This window comes from Coturnix japonica, chromosome 14 (assembly GCF_054131305.1).
Source record: "Coturnix japonica strain WE chromosome 14, WE-NBRP24, whole genome shotgun sequence".
NCBI lineage: Eukaryota > Metazoa > Chordata > Aves > Galliformes > Phasianidae > Coturnix > Coturnix japonica.
Genome location: NC_140676.1, coordinates 1,797,701 through 1,819,249, shown reverse-complemented (window position 1 = coordinate 1,819,249; position 21,549 = coordinate 1,797,701). Strand labels below are relative to the sequence as shown.

Here is a 21,549-nt window from a genome sequence, read left to right as displayed (position 1 = left end):
CTGGCCTTCTTAGTAGGTACCAAACGTATTACAATGATTACTGTCAGCAGAGGCATCTTTAATTCAAAATCATATGAGGCCATCAGCTGAAAATAACAGGATAGGGTTATTCTGACCTAAGCCCATACAACAATAGGTGTTATATCCTTCTAATAATGATCTGTAAATATTCTATTTACCTTTACCTGTAAAGGTTAGAAAGCACTTTGGTGCCCTCTTCAAAAACACTGAGTGTGCTGTTCACACACAGTGATAAAGACACTGACATAGATGCTATAAATATTAACCTAATGCAATTAGCAACTTCAAAGTAGCAGCTTTCAATAACATAGAGCAAAATCAACAGTTTCAAGATCACAGCACTGCTCTGTGATATACATTTGAGAAACATTCACACTTTGATCTATTTAACAAGGTCATCATGGACAAATTTACATTTGTAACAATATTCTGCTGCTTAACATAAGCATGCATTAAAGGTCATCAGTTCCTAACTACAAAGGGGACAAAGATGTTAGAAACGTGTCCAAAACCCAGCATGCTCCTGCTGCACCCCAGCAGCAAGACTGGTTTTGCACCAGATTTGACAGGGCTCACAGTCCAAGTCTGTATTTGACGTGTATTTGCTGTTAACTTACTGCATGAACAAACCAGGAACTAAAAGATTATTTCCATTCAGAAAAAAAGCATCCAGAAACAAAAGTTTAAAAACATCGCCAGCAACCGTCAAAACTTTTGCTGATACTCTGTCTCCTCCTGTATACTTAGACAGCCTTTGAACCGCCTCTCAAAGGAAACAACTTCACATACATCACCCACAGTTTGCAACAAGAATTAGAAATGGTATTAAGAACACTTAGATAGTGCCTAACAATACATGTGCGCTAGTTTCATGCTTCATCAAATAAATTTACCTCACACTGATGCTACAGAACACAGGAAGAGCATAGAAAAATGATGAGAAAGGCACACAAAGACAGGGATTTCATGCCACATTTGCATCTATTCTAATTCCTCTTGGGTCAAAAAGTTTATGTTTTAATTACAAAACTTGTCAGTGAAAGATTCATTACAAAATTTTACACTGGTAATATTACATGTAAATTATATGTAGACAATTATTGTTAATAGCTGACTTTATGATAATCATATTAAAAATATTATTTTAATTTCCATTTGTGAAATTAAAAAGACTCTAGAAAACAAACATGTAAATCTGCTACAATAATTATTATTTTATTTCATTTTTTTAATATTCAAGATTAGGGTTTGAGAGTTCCAAGGGGTATATTTTCTTCTTGATGTACTGATGCATTAAAAGGAATTATGCATATAAACTTGGCCACAGTAAGAAGAGACCTTCTGTGTTATGCTGGATTAATACGATCATTCAGAAAAGTTTGTAAAAAAATGCAAGTGTCATGGTAAAAAAAATAAATCCAAAGAAGTGTAAGACTTTCAGTAATGAAAAGTTTCCACCTGAAATCTTATGCCAAAAGCAATCTGAATGGTCAATAAACTGTGGCTCCAACTAGTTCATAAATAGAGCAGATGCATTAATGCCTGCCTTTGTTTCTTTCACCCTAGCACCAGTTCACAGGCATCTCACTCAAACGAAAGAACAAGGATACTAGCACTGGGGGGGACTCTGATTCATCTGATCACTTAAGCTGCTGCACAGTAAATGGACACATTCATATGCTACAAAACAAATTAAGATATTGGTCCCACAACACTACTGAAATGCTACTGAGAGTATTCAAACAGCAAGAAGAATTTTGTGAAGAAAGATATGCAAGCTGAGTAAGGAACAGAGAAGGAAGAGCACAAAAAGACTGACAGAAGAAAAGTAGGAGAACAATGTACACGTAATTACATGTACTACTACACAGTTACAAGACCAGCTGTCAGATACGCAGAGCGAGCCTTGCTAAAGCTGGAGATAAATTATTAGAAAATGACTAGGAAGTAAGCTTCTGGCTTCTCAAAATGTAAGACACATTTATCATGTCTTAATTTTGCTGAAGCCTTCCTTACCTTTTGCCCTGAGTGCTCCCTTCCAGCATGTCACTGAGTAAGCCAGCAAAGCAGTAAAATCAGCAGAGCAGACCAAGACAGTATCTCCTTTGCAAAGAACCCCGTGATATCTGGGTGGGGGGGTATATATGGGACACGAACTGCCATAGCCCTGCCAGGGAGCATGTGGAAAAAGAAGCAGTAGGGAATACATACATTTCTGGAAAATACATAATTTTTTGGAAAAATCTCCAATTGCAGGCTGGGAATTCATATCAAGTGAACACTGCAATACAAGCCAAGAAATAGAAACACTCAGAAGGCTTTCCAAGCTTCTGCGTGGAAGTAAATTGAGAAAGGTTCCCTCTGAGTCTCAGATGAAAATTAGTGCATGTTCTGATACAAAGTCATGGTACATTATTTTAACAGTGCCACAAAACACGACCATTGTACAAAGAAGAAAATTTCCTCCAAGTGCAGTGCATTTGAAGGGGGCTATTTCTGGCTATTTCTAAGCTAGAAATTATTCAGTTGAACAAAGATTTTGCATTTAACTTGAACTTGAATGGAAAACGTTATCGAGTTATCTCCAACCCAGATTGAGAATACAGCAGCAAAATCAAATAATGGGATGAGTTTCATGCTCTCTTACTGTAGTAGTTTAAATTTGTTAAAGGTAATGGTATTTTTGTTGAATTACGTCAACTTTCTAGCTGTAAAAGAAGATACCAGTATTAACTAAAATATTATCAGTATATTATCAGTAGTCTGCTTTTCAGTGCCCACAAGACCAGAAAGGAAGACTGTTGTTTTGGACAGTCTAGTATAAACCAAGCAGATTGATGCAACTAAGATGGAAATGGAGAAGGTTCTACTGCCTGCATCAACAGGGACACTGTTACAAAGGTTATTTAAATATGAAGTATGACACCATTCATTTACAGTTCAACCTTCACCAGCTTTCCTATGGTCTCACTGATCGCTTGCCTCCAAAGTGCTGCAACACTCCAATCTGACCTTCTGAACATCAAATGACATTGAATTCCATCAAGCAACCACTGTACCCAATCTAAAGATTCCCTGAGGTATCATTGTATGGCCTCCCACAGATAGAGATTCCTTTTCTCATCTACCAGTTCTCTGCCATTACTTAAACTTCCATGCAAGTACTTGCTAACCAACAAAGTACCGCAGCAGAGAACACCTCACAGCCCCTCACCTATTCTCACTCATTTGATCCCAATAAAACCAATGACTTCGCTCAAACTTACAGAGCACAGAATTTGGCCCAACCATTTTCTTTCCTATTGTGCATGTTTTGTTACAACCAGTCACAACAAATCAGCACAGTGTGGTGTAAACTAGCTGCTCTTAATCAGAAACGCACTAAATACCCATTTGACATCTGCATACGTTGTTAGGTTCCTTCCTGCTCTGCATGCACAATTTAATTAGATGAGTAAGAAATGTATCAAATTTGTCAGTAGTGTAAAACCTTTGACTGTAGTGAATTCACATCCTTGATTTGTATTGTTCGCAGATGGCTTATTGTGGCTAACAGTGTATACTTATTTATCCTAAATAATAATAATAATCTTCTTTCATTTACATTGATTTGTCCAATTTTCCAGAGAGGAAACACAATTAACCACAAATAAAAGGAAAAAATTCAAAGTTGACTGATGAGATGCTGTTTTAAGACACTCAGTTCAATTACTCTAAAAGCATCCTCTCTTTGTTGCAACAGCAGTTCCAAAATAAAGCCTGAATTGCAACAGAAGTAATTTGAAAAACTAACCCAAAAGTCTCAGAAAGGATTCCCATATACCTTCTTCTGTTGGGTAGTTAGAAGTATTATATACAGCCAGCAGAAACTATTTGTTAAAATAGCTTCCTTGGTACAATAATGGAAAATATTAATAAACTATTACTAAGTACATTTTCTTAAAACTATTATTAATTTTCTTTATAAAGGGAAAAACCTAAGGTCCTGGATATTGAAATGTTTGTATAAGTCTTGATAGCAAAAAGGGAATTCACAGCAGCAGTTTTTGCTTAAGCTACAGCTTTCTGGAGTGCAAGATTCCTTGCAATAGCAAAGCAAGTTTTCTGTTCTGACCAGCCACTGGAGCAGCCTTTCTGCCCCTCTATTAACTGCAGAAAGAGACCAGGAAAACAAAGGAGATTATACAGAGAGATGCTGCTGTCTGCTTGCAACCATGTGCTACAGCTGAAGACCAAATACTGGACTAGAAAAAAAAATTGATCTAAGGCAACAAAGCCATTGCTATGTTGTTTCATTTTTGTATAATGTTCCTTAGTGGGAGAATTACCTCTTCCCTATCTCCCCCGGTATCAAGTTATATACTAATATGTTTGAAAATCTGTGCTTAGGTCCTAAAACATTAATCCAAAATGCACTAACTGAACAATTCTTCTGAATTGAATTGGTTTGGAATTAGGCCCAATAAACTGCTCTACTCTCAAAATCATAATAGGGAAGAGAATTGACTAGCACCAAAGTTTATTACGCAGCCAATGGACACAAATGCATTCAGTATAATCAAGTTGCTACTTCTCATATTTTAATTATAGGAGAAGCATTGTAGAAGTCAGAATTCCATTAAAAACATGCAGTTTAACAAGACCTAATAATAAAATTTTTATCAATAGGAATATTCAGAATTAACACTCTGTGTACAAATTAGATTTTAAATAGCAGGTTCATTTCTCTGGTGATCTAATTTAGCTTTTGGTATAAAACAAATGTTTCAAACACATAAAAAACTTCACATGGTAAATTTTTACCCCTAACGTTTTCCAGCTGGTCTCTAATAACTATTCCTAATTGCACTTGTTCAAAAGTGGATTTATGAATCTCAATTATACTTGTTTTACTTATCCTACAGCAATTTTCAGCACCAACCAAATCCATTTCAAGACAGAAAAAGATTTTATGTAGGTGACAGAATAATTATGAAAATAAAGAAGAAAATGCCTTTTATGCAACTTAATTTTTGTAATTTCACTTCAATAATCCAAAACAGAAAATGCGGCATGTAATAACCATTCAGGGAACTTTGCTCATTCCACGAGTTACAAGGTACTTTTATTACCAGGATATTCAACTTCACTTGAGTGTCCTACTGTGAACATTAAGATTTACATCATTCTCAGTGAATCTATTTTAATTTTCTTTCCAAACTTAATACCCTGATTCAGCAAAGCACTGAGAAACAAGCTTAATTCTAAGCACACCCTGAAAACTTAAGTCAATGTAAATTTTCCTGCATTCATGCAGGGCAGCTTCAGAGAAGTCACTGTCTGTATGCTTATCTTTAGCTTCACTAAACCCTCAGCATGCACCACAGTAGCCATTTACCTCACTATTTTGTTAACCAAGGTCCTGTGTTGGGAAGAATATATTAAAATACATCCTCACCAAACACTTCCCTCCATGACTCACATGTGGTCCAAAGACCAGTTCTCACTTGACCTCATTATAAACAAACGTAGGCCATGCAATACTTTGTCACACTACAGGAAGGCTATTCTGAATTGGACCCTTCCCAACACTTCATTCGGAAGACCCATAGGAGGGCTTTGCAGTTGGGATACAGATATTGAATGGTATCAGCCACACCTTTGCACAAATCTCACCCACAATTCACACAAAGTTTATGAAGAGTTAGTAACCATGACTATGGGTCTGCTATGCTGTATTTATGGAAAATAAAAGTTTAATAGAAGAAACAAAAGTACAGATGAAAAACTATTTTAGACTTAAATATATGAATTCCTGTATACGTGAATAAACTTGTACAAACACTTTTTTTTCCCCATTACAGAGCTTTCCCAACTGGTCAGGTAGTGTCCGCCCCTCGGGGAGGTCATCGTATGCTCTACAATCAGCAAGTCATGTCTCTGACTAACATTCAGATCTCTGACAAATGTCAGTAAAACCAGAGCTGGAGACTAAATCCCTTACACATCAAGGCAGGATAAAAGCGTCTTCACTGGCAAATTCTGAAAGTCACAGTCATTGTATCTCATATAATCACCACTAACATTCTCCTTGTACACCACTTCTAGCCCAAACAATGAACCAGCTGACTTATTTTTGCAAGTTTCTGTTCATACAGGCAGCATACAGACAAAAATGCTATTATTAGAACGTTACATTACAACATTGCCTTCTTCTTCCAGCCAAACATTTTGGCTTAACAAATTGGCTTTGGATATGTGTTAAGTAATGCACAATAAATTCTTATCCAAAGGAAAAAAAAATGTTTAATTGCACGCTCTGCTCTGGATCCAAAATAGTGAACACAAACCTGCTGTCCACTCGACATTTTCCTTAAAAGCTGCTGCAAAAGAAAATAATTCAAACCTTCTCCCCAGAAGCATTATGATTGAAAGTAGCAACTTAAAAACAGTCATATTTTTATGGGCTCCTGTGAAGAGGATTCTCCAGTGCTCAGTAGGGCGAACCCAACCTTCTGAAGAATACTGATGCCATTATTCAGTTTTGGTAATTAAAATGTTTTCTAAATGATTGTTTCTCAGTAGGAAGAGATTGATTAATTTTAATGCATTATTGTATTTTAGCATGGAACAACTGTTTCTTTTTCTCCCCGCCTCTTATTCCTACCATTTCCAGATGAATTATTTAGATTTGAAGATTTGTCTGCTGTATTTGTCATGACGTTTTAGGGACCGAGTAGGAAAGCCCAAAGAGTGACTCATCATTTGCAAGTTCAATTTCTTTACATTGTATATTGATTAGCTGGGCATGTATCTTTAAGCAGTAGGTTGGCTCAGCGATTTAAGTATCTTAGAATCTGACACTATGAGCACCATTTATAAATGTAGTGCCTCTTCAAAAACACAGACCCTAATTCAGGCTCAACTTCCAAGTCCCTTAAATCACACCCACTGACTCAGCTGACTTTTGAGTTATTTAGCTATTAGCTGCTCAAACAAGTATGCTAAAAACTGAAGCTGCAGACATCTGGATAGCTGACCTCAAACACAAGTTATCAAAACCAAATCCTGTCCATCATTTTAAAGAAAGCGTAGCACGCACCTTACAATTCTATCACAGCCATCTTTTAAATAATGAAAAGTATTTTGTGCTTGCATTCATCTTTCACAGTGATTTTAATTTGTGCAGAATCAATGTTGATACAGATGACCTAACATTAAAGTGTTTCTTCAAATGGTGTTTATATCGCCTCTAACGTATATTTTTTCCCCAGTTTTTTTTTTGTTGTTGTTGTTGTTGTTTTTTAAAGAGGACTTCTACTTGATTACAGTTTAGAGAAAGGACAGTACAAAGTGATTCCAAAAAACAATAAATTTACTTATGCATCCAGTTCTGTCTTCAAGCAAACTACAGATAGCTGAGAAAGCTGACAACCAGAGCTTCTCTGAGGAAACTATTACCATCCAATTGCACAAAATATAGCAACAAACTGGAACAGAACCAACTGGCTTCGGACTTGCTACAAACCAACAGCAGTCACCTCCACAAAATTAAAAGAGAAACACGCAGACTGATCCATATCTAACACAAGACTAATTTGTCTATGGATGCATACAGTATTAATAAGGACTTTGCAAAGGATCTCGGAGTGCTCCACAAATATGCTCAGATTAAAAAACATCACAAGTATTGGTATTCTCAGAAAATATAACACATTGATATTAGAGCGAATCTTTGACAAAGCCAAGAACAAGTTTCACCTTTCCTGATTCTGTAACACATTTTTCTGGCACTAGACTTATCCAATAAACAGTAATCACTACAATTACTATTTAATATCAAATTCACAAAAGCATTTGAAGGGCCCAAACAGAATCAAAATCTATATATTGTGTAAAGACATCCAAAGAAACTGTCCTAAAAAACCTTACTGTCCTACATATCCCCAGTGAAAGCCTCATCTTCAAAAGAACAGCAAGACTTTGGTGCAGCTGAATATCCCAACTACTGACACTTTCCATCAATGTGGACTTAGCTTCTGTTCAGATCTGAAACTCAATTCTGATAGAAGTTGCAAACAATAAAAGGTGATGTCCTTCATACAGAAAAGCTACAAATGTATGTTACAACACACTAGTGAGCAACACAGGCACTGCATTGTATTTTCAACAAATTTTGTACTGATTTAAGCTTCACTTACAATTAAAATAACAGCGTTATTATACAAACACAATGGTATGAAGATCTAATCCTATTTCCAAATATTCTAGTATCTGATGCTATTGAATAATTACTTTAAACTACACAAGTAGAATCCTTTGTCTGTGATGAAATCCTACGTAATGAATAACAAGCCACAACACTAACATGTGAAAATACTTCTAAAAGAATTCCTCATTCATATTGTTATTATAGCTTTGGTCGTTGGAAGTAGTGAAACAGCTTCCAATAAGCAACTTATAAACCAAGCAAAGTGTCATTAGGGATATCAATAATCATACATAAGAAAAAAAAAAGATGACTCACCAGACTGGCAATGGGGTCTCCGGTTACAGAACATTCCTTCTCAGGAAGTGGCCTTAAATTGGCACACCTAGAATCCACCTGTTGATGAATTGCTTGCATGTGTGCTTCCTGGGCCAGCCACCCCCTTCACCAGAACCATTTCCTTACAGACAGGTAACACTGAACAAATTTACTTACCACATACAGAGATATTCAAGAAATTAGTAAGAAAAGTCTGACTAGCAGCTGGGGTTCTAGTAGGAAATGCATATCTGCAATCAGTGCTTCCTCTCTGAATTGATCCAGGTCTAAACTGGGATCAGATCTGATTGTAAAACCTTTCTCACTGTGCCTTAAGAATTTACCCAAAGTGGCATAACATTGTAAGACTGCATTCTTCACACAGTTAACCACATCAACTAACAAGAGCAGATCTACCAACTCTCTCATGCAAAGTCAGCTTATAATGTACAGGGTGCTACATTACTACAATTTACACAGCAGCAGCACTTTTCCAAGCTCAGACTACATATTTGCCTTCTCCTTAAGTATATTCTGCACATTAGTGGGCTGTGTATGAAAGTCAGAGTCTATTTCATCCTAGACTACCTGTGCAAACACATCTTTTGCAACAGTCAACACAACTACAGGTCTATATTCTGCTTCCAGAGCACATTATTTTAACCAGAGCCGAGAATAAACCAAACAAGATGCAGAATATGTTCAAAAGTAATAGCCTGAAGAAAATAGACTAACATTCTTTCCTTCCTTTTTTCCTTGCTATATTCCATAGTCCACACAGTTACAGCTGCAAAAATCCTTCAGAATCATTTGTCTGGACTTCTGAGAGCTTAGAATGGAGCAAAAGTACTGGGACTGCGGGTCTTCTGTTTTTTGAATACATGCATACAGAACAATGTAAACTTCGTTCTCTACTACACAGAGAACACATTCTGACCTCTGCTGAATGTTGTGTCAAGCTGCCCTTCCAGCGGAGAGCATCATCCTTAAACAAGGCCTAAAAGAATGCCAGGCAGGATAATATAAAAGAAAGACCTGCAGAGAAATAGAAGAGCAGGGAAAAAAACAAAAAACAGCCGATTAAAAAAATAAAAAAATAAAAAAAAAGTGAGGAGGATGCCTGGATTATCTAGAAACCATCAGCTTTAAATGCCGGACATTAATCAGCACAGAAGCATCCTGCTAACCATTTCTACTTTCCTCTCTTTCTGCCAAGCAAAAGAATTGTGCACGAAACGCACAGAACTGATTCCTCACTTCCCATTCTCATTTAATTCATATTTTTCTGAGTCTCTTGTTGTTAAATTCTATTTAGCTGTCTCGTTCCCCCCTTGTTTGTTTTCCTAATTATGGCTCTTTTTCTTGCTCTTTTCTATATATAAAAGTGACTTTCTGCATCATTTCTACCCACACAACTCTGCCTGCCAAGCTATTTTCTATTGCCTTTCTTTTAACATTGCCCCTTATTCAGAGTTCCCACATATTTTTTATTTTACAGATCAGAGCAAATGTAAAAGCTCTGTTTCCAGGCTTAATTCAGTTCATCCACAAAGAATCCCATGAAATGTATTTGAAAAACAAATTTCTTGTACAAGTTTATCAGCCAAAATGACAAAATATAAGTGAGGAAGAGGGGTGAAGAAAAATAAAACAACAACAAAAAAGGCCTGTGGATTGGAATGGACGTAATACATGCCTCAACTTTTAAAAGCACCCACTGCATTCATCCCATTTGCCAGCAGATACTTTGCTATCTTCTGACCACAGACAGCAGATGGCATTTTGTCATTTGACAGATCCCAGTTTACACCAGGCACAGTTCTTGCCCTAGAGAGATTGTAATCCAGCATGAGGTGACAAGTGGCTGGATCCTCTCCTGCAATTGATATTACCATGAGAAAGAGTCTCCTCTCATCAGTAGTTTACAGATCTTTCGGTACAATTTACTACCATTATTACAAATAAGTGTTTAGTAAATATAATTCAGCACTTTTGTAATTCCTGTGACTTAGTCCCAGTAGCCTTCACTGCAGAAACTGCACCAAATCAATCCTCAATTGCTATGCAAATATATCCTATATGGCTACTGATGTCTTTCCTTTCAAACACTTAATACATAATTAATGACAGCTATAACGGCACCAAAGACTCTAAAAGAAAAGAACTTCTTTCTATAATTTATACTTGCCACCACTAAAAAACACTGATTTGTTGGAGCACTTATTCAAGATTTTTGCAGTCTCCTGGAAAAGTGATTATTAATTCTAGTCAGTGTCTACAATGACTGTTCCTTTCTCTACCTAAGTATAATGGTTATTTCCTAACATTACCTGGAAATACCTCGGATTATACCCAAAAGTCCTCATTCTGGAAAAGCTCACAGAAACTTGAAGTTCCTAGGAAAACCATCACTCTATATTGTAAATGAGATAAAAATGTAAATGCAAAGTTTTAGGACAAAACTGTCAAAACTATGATACCTTGACCAAAGTTTGGAATTACAATCTTCAAAATTGCTCATTCATTCATTTCCAATAACTCTTTTAGCCTTCCTACCTTTCTATACAAATAAAATGAAAGAAAGGCTTTATGGTGAAAGCGCTGAGTCAAACTCACTGGATCTGACTAATTGAAAAGTTAGGTAATCTGGCCTAGTCCCCTTGAGGGATATGATTTATCTGGGAAGTATTGGTGATGGTTGGACTGGATGATCTTCTAGGTCTTTTCCAACCTTGATAATTCTGTGATTCTGTAGTCTGGTCTGTTAGTCCACTTTGAAGAGTGGCTCAGACATCATATCCAGAAGGCAACTTGTCCTAAAGATCCCTACTACCTGCAAAAATAAGTCTTCAAATGTCTACTAAACTCTTTGCAAAGAAATACTGGTATAAAACTCATCTTTCTCTAGAGTTTTAGTGCATGATTACTCACATGACCTTTTGTAGAACGTAATGCATAATAACCATGAGAAGTAAATTTTCTGATACTTGAATTGAATCTATAAAATAACTGATTGGACCTGTTTGGTTGATAAAATGCCTACCTGAAATATGCAGAAAAAAAGAAAATTAGAAGAGGAAAAGAGAACATTGCTGCACTGGACATTTTTACTAAGTTTGAGAAATGGTAGGTGTTGTAACTTTAATGGTTTTGATTTGCCTTATCCATTTCAACACACACAAGTTAATACAATTCCAAATTAATCAGCCAGCAATCCTTTAAAGTGATATTTACAGCTTTTACATTTAAATGAAGGCAAACAAAAGTATAATTTATGCTATAATAACGCCATATACTGTATCATTGTTTTAATTCGTTAATAGAATTAAGCTAGCTGTGGCAAGTAGATAAAAACCCTTTGAACAGTGAAACATTGCCACAGTTTGTCTTGTCAAGGCTTCTGCTTCCAAGAATATTTATGATTTTACTGTTCCTTGAGAACTATAAATGACACAGCATGTCAATGAGACAGCTTCAATCTTAGTTCTGGATGTAAATATCTATTCTGGATTATAATTCAGTCTCCATCCCCAGATAACCCTAGCAAACAATACATTTAATACCGAACTTCCTCCCAAGAAACAAACCCTTTGCCTTGTACTAAACCCCATGAGTTCACCAAAATTGCAAGAAACGAAAATGAATGAAGCATTTCATTGTGAATTAAGAAAGCAGAAATCAAACCCCAACGTACAAAGTGCAATGGCAGTTTTCTGGAATGTCTGCCTGTCAGGTAGGTACTAGACTAGGACACACAACTCATTTGACAAAGAGTGTCAGCGAAGTCACCTACCGACGTCCTATACTGCTACCAAAAGTGTGCTGGCTGCTAAATGACTTTACATCCTTTTTTCTTTTTTCTACTAAGCTTATTTTAGGAAGGTTGTATATCAATCTGGAAAGTGCTGTGAACACGATGTTATCATAATGGTACCATATGCCAGTCGACTACTTACAAATCATCCATGCTTCTCTCGCTTGGTAGATGTTAAAAAAATGATAAAGACCTTGATTCTCCACATGCTTACACTGACTCTGTATCAGTGCACTTCCATACATTACGCTTCTTTAAAAAATACAAACTTGTACCAAAGCCTCTGCTTTCAAAGGCTCTTAAAATGCAAGCCTCTGTCAGATGACTGCTTGTGCTATTTCAATAATCGCCTCAAAAACAGACATGGGTATTAAAGATTCAAACTATGGAAAAATAGAAAATGTTCCACAGTTATCTTACCTAGCAGTACTATCTGCAGATAAGTTGAATCCTCTAAGCACCGGAGTTTTTGATTTGCTTTCTTGTTCTGACAACTTAAGGAGGCAAGTATGAATTCCGATATTGCATCTCAGCTTCTCTGTAGTTTGTTGGCAAATTTCACACGTGACTAACTTTTAAGCAATCATATTCCAGCAGTTCTCTGGTGCCTTTTTAACTCTTCAAATTACTTTTCAGAGTGACTATTATTGCTCATGTGTTGAGATGAAAACCCTAGAAAATGAAGTATATGAAGCCACGGCACGGAACTATTTTTACTTAGACTCTGCCTGGAAGAGGAGTAAGATGCAGTAGCTGTCTCTAGCAGCTAATCAGACTTTAGTCTCTTGCCCATTCATTCATTATCCTCCACAAAGTCAGTCTGTTACTAGGAGAAATTCTCTGTGCCATTTTTTATTGCAAAGGAGAAAGTTAGGCTTACCAACACTGATCTTATTTGCAATCTGGTTCAAGTTGGATGCGCTCTTCTTTCCCGCTGTGTTTCTGCAGGCTGGCTAAGTGGTGACCTTCATCCTGCATCTCTCTCAGAAAGAAGCTTTCATACAAATTTCAGCACTTTCCCTTCTGAGCAGCAGCCAGACAGGAGAAACTGCCTGGAGGGCTTAGCACTACCATTCATATACAAGTGTTTGTAAACACACACATCTGAGAGAATTCTGGCTTAGTCTTTGAACATCCTGACTAAATACCTCAGATTCTCTGGGCTGCAGCCCACAGTTCTGCAGCTACTGACTCTCATCTTCACAACAGCATAAATAATCATTAATTCCTAAAATAAAGATCCAGTCTCATAAACTCTTGAACACAATTTCTCCTCCCTATACTTATGCCCCAGTTGTACATCACTCACAGGAATCACATAGAAGTATCATGTCAGGATTCATCTGACAGTCCTTAAAACTGATTCTATTTGGGATTTGTCTCCTTTGAGAGTAGCTCTTTTAATTTTCTACAGCCTTTTTCATTTCTCTCACCTTAACACACACAACTTCCTCACAGAGTTTTCAGTCAGTTTTGTGCAAAGAAAATTACCAATTCCCCCTGCAGTACAGACAACCAGCACAGTACAGAACCATGAGGTTGAGGGTTGTTTTTTTTGTCTTTCCCATTAACGTCTAAACAACCCTGGGAGTAACTCATTTATTAACAATGATAACTGCATCTATTTTCTCAGTCAAAGGTTTTCCATATGTGGGCTTTAGTAATATCTGAAAAAAACAGGGAAGGATTCAGTTGCCCAAAGATGGATGCCAACTGCTGTTTAAGATGCCCTAGGAAAACCAAGATAGCTGCACAGCATACCTGATATGACAGATGCCTCATAGGACAACTGAATGCTGATGAAGCAGCAACCACAGTACCACAAAGGGTATGCTAGAAAAGGCAAGATGACAGAAGCCTGAATCCTACTGGGAACTACGACGTGGTCCAGTGTTCATCATCATCATGGAGAAACTCTCAGTGACTTTGGTTTTCCATTGGAGCTAGTCTCTGACTTTTGCACTGTCTGCATGGATATGTAAGGGAAGGAAGGGCTGCGTAAGTAACCCTACATCTCCCAGCACTCCTTTTCAAGACACAGCTGGAAATGATATATTTGCATTCAATGGCAATAATAAAGAGGTGCATAAATAGGTAATTCAAAACCAAGGTGGTAAAGATGGACCACATACACTCTCTGCACCTGAAAGTACACAAAGGCCAACAGCTGACACGCAGGTTGTAGTTCTTACTATGGAAAAACTAGTGCCCTGTAATTCCAAGATCCCCCAAGCCTCCAGCCTCCATATCTGATTGTGTTTTCAGTTTTGTTTTTGTTTAAAAAAGCTTATGGCTTTTACATAAAGTACCTGGGAAGTGTATAAAGTCTGTTTAAATTCCTGCCCCAGAGATTTGCACAGCAGTGTCACTAAAAGTTGTAATTATATAGAAGCTTTTTAGTATGCAGTGGTATGCAGCACTTCTCTCTTTAAGCTTTACAGCCATAGTAGCATTATAAATATTATATTTAAATAGTAGCTCAAACCACATGGCTTTGAAAACAATAATGAAGTGCCCTCTTTGTCAGAGCGTAGAATTAGAAATGACTTCATAGACAAGGATAAAAGGGTTTCAAGAACTGTGACCACACTATAGAGAAATAGTTTACACGGGCTTTACTTGAAGGTACGTTCCCAGTTCCAGCATAATTAACTGTTTTCAGAGGTTTATAGTTTTGCTTCATGCATTTGCTTAAATATTAAATCTGCCTAACATTTACAGCACAAGGGATGATTCCAAGTGAAGATGGCTGCGTGCCCCATTCATAGTAATACACTCAGACATGCAACTTCTTAGAGGAGAGCTCTGTCTTCTAGTTGATACTTTGACTATTAACATATTTAACTGTAAAAACAAGAGATCAGACTAGTCCTTTTTCAACAAATAAGCAATAGGGGCAACACAATTTATCCTGGCATTTTGTATTCTGCCTCAGACATCTTTTTGTGCGTGTTCTGGGCTTTTCTAAACTGAAATTACAAGATTTCATCAAGTATATGATGGGTTGATTAAAAAGACAACACTGACCACTTTCAGTGCTTCATATGTTGAAACACTTTCACCATGCACTACAGAACTTCCACAGCTCCATTAGAGATTTACTTGGTTATTAACAAGAAGCAAAAATAAAACAAAGTTCAACAGCCTGAACACTGAAGAAGTCTCCAGGGGTTGTTGCTGACACATAAGAACTCACGCACTTGCACTTAGATTGATTTTGCAAACACTTATTATTACCCTTAAGCACAGCTACTTATGAGTACTTACTATCCTAATGCAAAACCAATTCAGGTGCCTCATACTAACTTGAACAGACTCCACACCAATTCCAGTGAACAGAAACTTACTCTTAAGCTTTTGCAAGACCAGATTCTCAGTCTGTAAATCATCACATAAAATCAAATCCTATGATAAAACTGATTAGATTATTTGCTTTCAGTTAGCCCTACTATTGGCCAAGTAAGAATCCATCCATCAGATTTTACTCTGAGAAGGAAAACATGTGGAACTTAACAACGAAGTGGGCATGTAAAGAAGGTCCAAACAGAGGGGCAGAATATCTTTGGGGAACTCTAACAGAACTGGAAAGGTTCAGACTTAGACTTGGATATACCAGAAGAAACCTCCACAATATTAATCAGCTTGGTGATGTGAAATTTAAAAACATCACATCTATTCATAAGACTGAGATTTCTATTACCCAAATACAAGACTGAGTGTGACAGGAGGGATCTCTCCTGTTTGACACGATATAGAAGGTAGATAGGCTGCTATATTCTAGTTAATTCATAATTAATGTTACATATTTATGTTCTAATCCAGGAAATCATAAAGATATAAACTGCAGGCTTCCTTGTAGTTAACTTTTGAGTTCCCTCTTGCTAGGGGGTGAACCACAGCCTTCACAGTATTTAGTGGTCACAGGGTTTAAATAGAATCACTAAGGTTGGGAAGACTACCAAGACCATCTACTCCATCACCATTCCCACTAACCATGTCCCTCAGTGCCACATCTACCCGTTCTTTGGACACAAATCTTCAACCCCTGTGATATGACAAGAGATTGGCTGCCCTGCTTTCACATTATATTGACCCTCTCCCACCTCTCAGGGCCACACAGATGCCCAGTGCTTCTAAATGAGTATTAATAGACATAAGAACTCTGTGCTGTCACCTGAGGATCTCAGCTAAACACCGGAGGGTGCGGATGTCCTCACACTCCCCAACTTCTCCCTCTATGTTTGCAACCATCTGGCAGAGTGGCAGAAGTCCCTCCTATGCAAAATAAGGGAACGTTTGGTAGCACTGAGTAGCACCAGCGAGAGTATGATTACACCAGCTCCCATCCTCAAGAAACTGAAGCTGTCACTTACACGCCGCATCCTACAACTTCTCCAACGTGCCTTTTCCATACTCCAAAGACTCCCTTTATCACGAACCCTGTTAAGTACATGCACGGGTAGCAACACGACCGCGAGCATCGAGGCATCCTCCCGAGTCCTGCCGCCCGCGCAGAGCAGCATCCCGAGGACGGGGACACGCGGGGACAAGCTGCCTCCGAAACCAGAAGAAACTTGGTGCTTACACGACACCCCGGTAAAACATACCGTGTGTGTGTGTGTGGTGGGGGGCAGCTTCCGAGAGAAGCGCTGACAGGGAGAGTCCTAATAAATCCATAAGGTCTCCCCTCGGCACGTATCTCTTAGATCAGCACTTCCAAAACCATCAGGAACCGAGAGAAGGCTCGGAGAAAGGGACAGAAGCCGATGACTGGAGAGAGATCGCCCCCTACCCTGCCCCTAACTTATCAGGGTGCCCGGGAAGCTCCAGGAGGAGCAGGGAAAGGGACTTCTTCCCTCGCAGACAGACGGTGCGAAAGGAGCTTCCTGCCCCACAGCAGCATCGCCGGGATCAAACGGGGCGTGGGGGCCGCAGCTGCGGGCGGGGGGCTCCGGCACCGCTTTCCCCGCAGCGTCCCGCACCTGTCCCGCCCCGCACCTACCTCGGCGGGACGCGGGGCCGGATCGCCGCCGTCGGGGCCGGATTCCGCGGGATGCTGCGGGCGGCGGCGGCTGCGCGGCGTTGCGGGAGGCGGCGGCGGGAGGCGGCGAGCGGCAGCCCGGGCTGATACGGCCGAGCCGGGGCCGCTCGCACGGGGGCACCGCGCTGCTACCGCTGACCAGGACGGCGAGGAGACGCTACTGCGGGGGACTCCGAGCGCCTCTTTGGCTCTGTTAGGAAAGTTACCGCTGCCACACGACCCACCTTAAACCCGCCTCCCCGCAGGACCTGGGGGAGGGAAAAGGAGGAGGAAAGAGGGAGGAGATAGGGGTGGGGGCTCGCTCCATCAGTCCCCAGCGCAGCACCAAGTCGCAGCAGCATCTCTCGGGCTGTCGCTGCGGGGCTCGGAGCAGCAGCGTGTCTCTGTCTCGCTGCAGGCGCCGGGCTCCGCTGCCCTTGGATGCTCGCATATACACGCGGCACACGGGGCCAGCTTCAGAGCGCTGAAACTTTCCCCTTTCCAGTAGCGCTGATACTAATTTTTGACTTGTTCGTTTGCTCGCGGTTGGTTTGTAGTCTTGTTATTTATTTAACCGATTACCATTTGGGGGTAGTTATTCAGTGCCGAATCCTTGAGTTTTATGTATAGGTTTTTTTTTTAACACCCGATTCAATTAAAATACTGTGAAACAGACTCAAAGGACAAAGAATCAGATTGGCACCCTGGCATCTCAGGGCTGCAACCCCACCAGCGTAGGTGGGAACGAGGAAGGCAGCCCCTACAGCTGAGGGGGAAATACTCCGCAGAGGGAAGATAGGGGGTAAAAAAAAGGTCTCACAGCTGAAAGAACAGGATCTCGAGAGCAGACTAATATCAAACTCCATGGATGTGCTCAGCAGGAGATCACACAAACTTCTGGAACCATTTCAAGATGCCTCAGTTTGTAAGCGCACACATGCATGCAGTTGCAGAGACATGCAGCCATAGGCAAACACATACAGTTCTCTGCCTAAAGCAGCCTCTGGATAGAGAGAAGCTGGCTAGTGCTGACGCCAGGCAAGACTGAGCAAATGCTAACAGAGTAAAGCACGATGGAAAATTTACTTCTTCTCTAGCATCCTCTACTGTCCAGATTATCTGCCCTCGTACTGTCAAATCAGCTGCACCACTTGCTGCTTTTTAGGGTGGCTCAATGCAACTGGATGATGCCCAGCGATATCAAGCAGGGAATGAATCATACCCCATGGTTGTAATTTCCTTCCAGAAGTTACAAACGTATGATAAAAATCTTTAGATTCAAATGCTTATGAGAGGTGATTTTAACAGCTGCACTAACTTAGCTCACAGCCAACAATCGTATGATCGTACAGTCCTTTTAAGATGAAATGCTATTTGTGTTGTGCAGCATTACTGATTATTTTCTAATTAGAATAACATTTGCCAAGATAAGGCTTTTTTAACATCTCAGCATGTAAGACGCGTAAGATCAAGTCCCTGTTTGATCATACAGCAAAAAGACTAATGAACATTTTGTCACTGTAGCCACGTGCTGACTCCCACATCATACTGTATTTTGCATATAGGCGAAACTGCCAAAATCCTTTGACCTGCACTGTGCGTTTCATGATAACAAACCAGTATGAGACCGCAGGTAGATGGCAGACTTTCAAAATGGACAGTGTGGGTCAGCGTTGGTGTCCTGTTTCCATGAGGGACTCACAGCAATCTCCCAGTCTCCTCACAAACCTCTCCACTCCCACCACTGCCTTTGTACCTCCAGGTCCCTGACCATTCCCCATGTGTCAGCCTGCAGTGCTCCCAGCAACGTGAGCCAGCCACCTAAACTAGAAGAAGAGGACAGTGGAGAGTGGATGCTGGCAAGGACTGCTGGCTTACCCACTTTTTTGCAGACCCAGCTCCACACTTTCTCGCTAGCTCCAGAAGGCTATTTTTCTTCATTAACTATGGTTAAGGAAACCTGATCAGGATCTGCAGCAATACAAGTGCATGAGATGAATTTATCCCCATTATTCCCTTCCTGTTTTTAATTATTTTTTACAAACATACTAATAATGAATATCAATAATAAATTAGCAATCACATTTATTTATTAAATTATTTTCAATATTTAATAAAATGGAATAGATCAAATTTGAACTAGACTTATTGACTAAAGGTAATTAGTTTTATTGTTTGTATAGGAATATTGCATACAGCAGTTGCTCCGTACTGATGGCATTGTTTATGACTGTCATCAGAATCCAGTTGGGGAATTATTCAGCCTCCCTGATCTTTCTTTTTAGAAAAGAAATGTTGTATGAAATACATGAAGACAGAACCAGTCTACTTAAAATAAAGCAGGCCAGCTAGCTGCTCTGAGCTTTTTGTACCTTTCCTTTTTGTCTTTTAAAGCTCTCTTTAGAACTTCCCAGAGAAGCCTTCTGTCAAATGATGACCGCCCTGAACATCAAAGACCAAGACAATACATTATTGCATGAATGTTTACAGATGTTCAACACAAAGTACTCGTTCCTGCTGCTCGTTTTGGTGTAAATTCCCATATGGCTCAATTGTTTCATTTGGAAACAAAAGTACAGTCTTGATATTCTCTGAAATATAGTTATCTATTTAAAGGGTAGCAGACTTCAGAAACGTCAATGCATTTGGCTATGAATGTGTTTTACACCTGAGGTTGACTAATAATAAATGGATATTGTAGTCGTCTGCAACTGTCCTCTAAACACACAGGCAATAAAAATAAACACCATTAGATTGCATCACGGGGACTCTAGTTCAGTTATTTTCTTTTAAAAACGCAAGACTTACAAATAAGATATTTTTGCCTTTTTCTTCTTATTAACTCAGTGATTCTAGCTTAGAATTGTAACTGTACGGACAAGCTGAATGTTCAGGCTTAGCAAGATTCTTTCATAAATCAGAAAGGCTTGCTGAAATTCTGAAGGACAAAACCATGACACCTGTTACTGGTACACAACCTCAGTTAGGTGAGATGATCTCTTTGGTTATTCCCATGAAACTATGAAAAAAAATGGAAGAAAACCAACCTAACACAGGAAAAACCACCAAGAGTGCACTACAAGAGTGACTGCAACAGAAAACTGCTTAATAATTCTGCTGATAAAGTGTGAACCAGAAAAGAATTCATTTTTCTCTCCCAGAGCTCAGCTGGGGTGACAGGACTTTAAAGTGCAGCTCTTTCACAAAGCGAAGCAGGTACGTCCTTCAGTACAGACAGACAATGGAAGTTTGAAAACCATGAACTCACTGGGACTTTGGCCATTGACTTTTTTGGGGAGGCAGAATTTTACCCTGGGAGATGTGTTGAGTAAGAAACTGCCACATGTACATCATTTCTCTTCAAAGTCAAATCACCTTTCAAGAACACTTTGTACTGCTTTTACTTGCTTGCTCTACACGCCCAATTCAAAACCAGTTCCTACCTACCCTCACATTTTCCATAACTTCTTTTAACCCAAAGAGGGAAATTGGGCCTCAGAAAATAAGACTACAAGGAATCAGGTGATGGTTTGTAAAAACCAGTTTTCAACAATCTAAAACGATTGCACATTTAATATTAAAGCTCAAGAAATTAAATATGCATAAATTGTGTCTGAAAGTATGATTTAGTTCTGAAAATAATGCTCAAAAAAGAAAACCAAAGCTTTTCAGATGTAACGTGAATCTTAAATTGTTTTTTATAAAGCCATTCAGGGTTTTAGTTTATGAATCATCCTGTTCCCTGCAATAATATGCTGTCTGTGCAATCAGTGATGATAAATGGTACATAATTGTAAACTTGATATTGGTTTTCAATATTGAATTCATCATTCTGTCCTCTTAACACATATTAAATACCTTAAAGAATTTATATATTTGTTTGATTTATCTGTGATTTTTTTCCAATATGTAAAATTTATTAGTTTGCTGGTTTTTGAGAATCTAAAGGTAGACAACATCATTAATAATACTGAATAATACTGTTGGCCTTATTTATGCATGGCTCCCTTCTACCAATACAAAGTGTCCAAATCAGATACAGACATATTAGTTGTAGGCAATATAGAAAATACAGCCTTCGCCTGAGCCAATTCTGGACATGTTTTGTTTGACTTCCTTGATCTACCCAAATAATAATTGCAAGAATTTATTCTCATTTAGAAAGGTAATTCTGCATTCCTACAGCTC

At 38.9% G+C, this 21,549-nt stretch overlaps 1 protein-coding gene across 6 annotated transcripts in view; it reads right to left on the bottom strand.

The window, feature by feature from the left end:
* MEGF11 (multiple EGF like domains 11) overlaps window positions 1-21,549 on the bottom strand; it is a 254,537-nt gene that overhangs the window by 222,726 nt on the left and 10,262 nt on the right. The window contains exon 1 of one of the 6 annotated variants that reach the window (XM_085515215.1): window positions 17,344-17,623. The exons of the other annotated variants lie outside the window; for them this stretch is intronic. The gene's annotated coding sequence lies outside the window, so the exon portion shown is untranslated. Of the gene's footprint in view, window positions 1-17,343; window positions 17,624-21,549 lie in introns of those variants that run through there. 6 annotated transcript variants of the gene reach the window in all.